General features: G+C 43.0%; 1 long non-coding RNA gene across 1 annotated transcript in view; it reads right to left on the reverse strand.

Annotated features, from left to right (window-relative positions):
• Positions 1 to 5,150, reverse strand: part of LOC146058802 (uncharacterized) — a 780,737-nt gene that overhangs the window by 571,788 nt on the left and 203,799 nt on the right. The window lies entirely within an intron of this gene.

The raw sequence follows: 5,150 nt of genomic DNA on the forward strand, positions 1-5,150 counted from the left end.
CTGCATAGGTAAGAACAGTGGTTCTCAACCCTGGTCCTCAAGTACACCCAACAGTTCATGTTTGCTAGGTCACCCGACCGGTCCACTCATTACTCCATGGGTCTTCAAACTGTGGCCCTCCAGGTGTTGTGAAACTACAAATCCCAGCATGCCTTGCCACAGTTTTGCTATAAGGGAGTGTTAAAACTGTGGCAAGGCATGCTGGGATTTGTAGTTTCACAGCATCTGGAGGGCCACAGTTTGAAGACCCATGCATTACTCACTGACACATTTTAAAAGATCCACAGGTGAAGTTAATTATTTCTCCTGTGATTCTGTATGGAGACCTGGAATACATGCACTGTTGGGGGTACTTGAGGACTGAGGTTGAGAATCACTGGGTAAGAAGATATTTAGTCTTGAAATGTATATTAGACTTGGCCTGTGGATTTAAGGACAGTTTGAGTTAAAGGTGAAACTTGTGATCACAAGGTTGAAACTGATTGCAATGAGTTAATTTTGGATACATTGTAGAGATAAATGAAGACATTGTGGAAATGTGAAGACTTGGGTAAAACTTCAAAACACTGCTGCACTCCATTTACTTAATATTCCTATAGCCGTTGGTTGTATTCAAAAAATGCAGACACAAAGCCTGAATAGCTTCATTGTATTTTGTGGAGTCCTATTCCTATATTACAGAGTTGCACCGGTGTCTGCTGGTACACACATGGGTTTGTGTGTCATGGTAATAGGTGACCAATGTTCTTCTGAAGGTATCATCCCTAAGCTCATGTTAGGGCATCTACGGAGATATGTACCATCTGTACAATTTGCCACCTGCTATCGCTGGACTAGCTTGAATGCATGCCTCCTGCAGTCATATTATTCTTTATTTGCACCCAAATTCAAGATTTAGTATGTAGCGATCTAAAATGGTGTATTTGCTGCAATGTACCCAGATGATGAACCACTGCAGTGCAAATGTGTCAGCATAATGCACTTCAGAAAGTGGACTTGTGTGCACCTGTGTAATTGAGATATAGGATGTTTATGCAAAAATTGTCACAGAAGAACCAGATGTACTAAATAGAGCAGGGGTCTACAAACTATTTTGCTATGGAACCACATCATAAAATAAAAATAATTACAGGACCCCAGCAAGTTACTACAGATGGTCAGCACAATCACATATGTAGTCAGCAGACAGCACATACGTGGCAGCACAAAATTATGTGTTTCAGTTAGACCAGTTGATCATGGTAAGTAAGGCTGACTTTTTTTTATATTCCCAGCACTCTGTTTAATAATCAAGGAGGACTAGAGGCTTAATAGTGTTTCTGGGTTTATGGGACCAATCTGCAGCAAGAGTCGTCTTGTAAAACATGATGGATGTCCTGGAATAATAACTGTTAAGTACTGCTATGCCAAAGGCAGATAAGTCCAGTTGAAGGAAAGTATAAGATGTGTTCTCTCATTCATACTGCCAGGTGTGAACACATTGCGGGTGCGATTATTCACCCAGAAAACGAGCCACGAATATTAGCAGTGTGCAGATAGATGACTGTGTACACATCCTTCTTTTTAAAGGCGGATGTATTTTGGGTACTTGTGTATTATCTGGGCACCCGATTTTTTAATCTTAGAGCATTGTACAACAAAAAATCGGTCGCATCGCATGCGACGCGTTTGGACCCGATTTTTAATTGTACAGGCACCCAGATGCCTGATTCCTATGTTAAATGCCCCCCCCAGACCTGATTTTGGATTGTACACCCACCCTGATGGGTAATGACTATGTTAAAAGGCCCCCCATTGTTAACGCCACCCCACTATCAACACCAACCCGAAGCGTGGCGAGCAGCGGCAGTACGCATCCTCCGACCTTTTCATACCCCCACTATCCACGTTGGCGTGGAGTTGATTTTATATAGTGTGGCGTGCCCGAGCCCGAATACATGACTTCACATGTATTCCGCGTCCCCTCGCAGGGCTCGCCACGCTTCAGGCTCGGTGGCTTGCTGCGCTCGCCACACTATATAAAAGCAACTCCACGCCGATGTGGATAGTGGGGCATGAAAAGGTCGGAGGACGCGTACCGCTGCGCTCGTCACGCTTCGGGTTGGCGTTGATAGTGGGGTCGCGTTAACAATGGGGGGCCTTTTAACATAGTCATTACCCATCAGGGTGGGTGTACAATCCAAAATCGGTTCGGGGGGGGGGGGGCATTTAACATTGGAATAAGCCCAAATCGGGCATGATCGCATCGTATTAAGTAGTGGCATGTGATGAAAAAATCATGCGCCCAGAAAATACACAAGTACCGTATTTTGTCAGAAAAGGCAGAGGATTGTTTAATTCATGGTCATTTTTTGATGATCCACAGATTTTCCGACAGCCGGTACGCTGACTTCCGTCTCTCAAGTTACCGTTGGATGAAACTAAAACCACCTAAGATTCTGACTGTCGGGACGTTCTGACAGTCGGAATCCTATATTAAATATCCCCCTACATTTTAAATGTTCTTTATTTTAAGTTGCTTTTATTTTTAGGTTGAAATTGCTTCTCTAGGTAGTGCGAGAAACAGCATTCTAGCACACCCTTATATTAACTTCTATCATATTTTATTGCATAAACAGCAGCTATGAATAAGCTTAACTGGCTGGCTGGGAGGCCTGAAGACACAAAGAGGCCTGTCACCATATCTTCCCTTCCTCCAGGGAACACTTAAATGGGCTCTTATTTGTTCCAAGCCTTTATTGAAAGCCTTATTTCAATATATAATTTCACAATTTAGAGATGTAATTCGGTGTACTACACCAATAGATACAGAATGCATTTAGAAATGTAACTAGGAAGCCCGCTCGAAGTAAAAGCTTTGAAAGCTAGTCTGCTACCTTCTGTGTTTGTGCATGTGAGAGAAAGAGATGGTTTCACTTGCTGCCAACAGATGGCAGTGTTTCAGAGACAAACGGACACTAGACATACTGTATATAGATGATAATATATAAAGAAAACCACTGTTATAAGGATATTAAGGATTTTTTCTCTCTGTTCTTTTAATTTTCCTTAAAGAAGTTTTCTTAGAACAAAAAAGAAATAGGGGGAATTCAATTAAGGGCTGGAAAGTTTGAAAACCCAGCGGTGTGGTGTTTTGCCTGCAGCCTAATTATTTTTTTGTTCAATTAGAGTAGAGAAAATGATTGGATATGGTCATTAGGTCTACAGCAACTAGGTCGACCAGTATTGGGTCGACAGGCAACAAGGTCGACATGGGTCTAGGTCGACACAAGCCTTAGGTAGACATACGCAGGGTCGACAGTCAAAAGGTTGACATGGGGTTTTTCACAGTCTTTTGAGCCGACAGGTGGTATTTCATGCCCTACCATCCACTAGGGCATGGTGGGAGAATAAAATAGTGTGCCAAGCATAGCGAGGCACCGTACCCGAAGTATTGCGAGCGATGTGAGGGGATGCGTGCACTTTAAACTGTGTCCATGTCGATAGTCGGGTCGAAAAACAGTGAAAAACACCAGGTCGACCTTTTGACTGTTGACCTTGCCCATATCGACCTAATGCTTGTATCAACCTAGACCAATGTCGACCTTGCTGCCTGTTGACATAGTGGTGTCGACCTAGTTGTTGTAGACATAACAACCCACACCCAAAATGACACACAGTGATTTTTATAGAATACACTGCATATTTTTTTCAAGCACCTCCATACAGAGCCGAATTTCCCATTAGGCACGTGCCTAGGGGCGGCACATGTTTGGGGGCGGCACTTGGATGCCTGTGATAGTACTGTCAGCCCGAAATGTACCATTAACTGCAAAATATCCACTGTACTGTACTATATTCCATCTTAAATAGAGTGTAAATGGATAGGACATGCAGATACTGCCCCTATAAACTGTCCTACTTAGTAAACATTATTGTTGTGCCTAGGGGCGCCCTCATCCCTAAATCCGCCCCTACCTCCAGAGACAGGCTGATTTTTCCTAAAACGGTTATTTATAAGACAAATCACCAGTACTTGCTCTGGCACCCTTGCGGCACCCCTCCCGAAGATGAATTAAGCAAATGGAAGTTTCTGATTAGCTTCTTTAGTCTGAAATGACCTTTCAAAACTGTGTCCTCTCCTTCAGCATTGGTACCTGGGTATTCTGCAACATCGGTGAGTGTACTAATGTGTGTGTGATGGAGGGGAGACAATTGGGTTTATTGCAGCAGGGATTTCAGACAGAGCGGTTTCCCTGTGACCATTGTGTTAATGGTCATTAAAAATTGGGTGCGAGGTTGACAAGGATTTTTGCTGGGCACCTAAATGAGTTCTCCCTCATAATATGACAATGTAAAATTGCAAAACTTAAAGTGTACAATTTGGAGCTAAAGTGTGGCAGCTAGGTATGGCCATTGTTGCCTTTGCCATCGATGGCAAAAGTGCAACTGACCATCGATAGTGCATAGCTATTCAAAGGATGACCATCGATATTTTCAAAATACAGGGGCAGGGCTTCGCGGTTGTCGGGGCGAAACTATGCTCCGTGTCCCGGCCCCTTGGGGGAAAAAAAGCAAAAACAAAACTATTCGTTTAAGCTTGACAATCGATGGTGGGAAACCATCTGGTTCTCCCCCATTGATGGCAAAACTGTTCAACATCGGCCATAAACCATCGATGATTTCTAATCATTGATGGTTGACAGCCATCCCTAGTGGCAGATATTCAATTACAACCCCTTTTTTTAATCTAGTAAATTTGCCACTAATGCTTGTTCATGTATAGGTTTTGGGATAAGTACCCAGAGCTATGTGTTAATGCCATTCCCATGGGTGGTGCAAATGCATTATTTTTCAGTTTTTTGTTGTAAATGTCGACACCTATGCACATGGACCCCTAGTTAGTGTAATATGTTTCTTGCCATGCTCCGTTACCACTGTCCGCGTGGATGAAGGTACGAAAAGTCCCAAAAACTGAAAAACTCATGTGGACCGTTTCATGTCTAGCATTGCCATGTCGACAAGTCAATCTTGTGCATTTTGACCTAGGCACTGTCTGTCAGCCGGCCAAGTGTCCTTGTAATCATCAATTGCGGTAAAGGTTATTTTGGCATCATTATTGTAGACAGGAGATTTTGTCAGTCATTGTTTTTGATTTTATTTATTAACAG

This window comes from Crinia signifera, chromosome 2 (assembly GCF_055691185.1).
Source record: "Crinia signifera chromosome 2, ASM5569118v1, whole genome shotgun sequence".
Classification (NCBI taxonomy): Eukaryota; Metazoa; Chordata; class Amphibia; order Anura; family Myobatrachidae; genus Crinia; species Crinia signifera.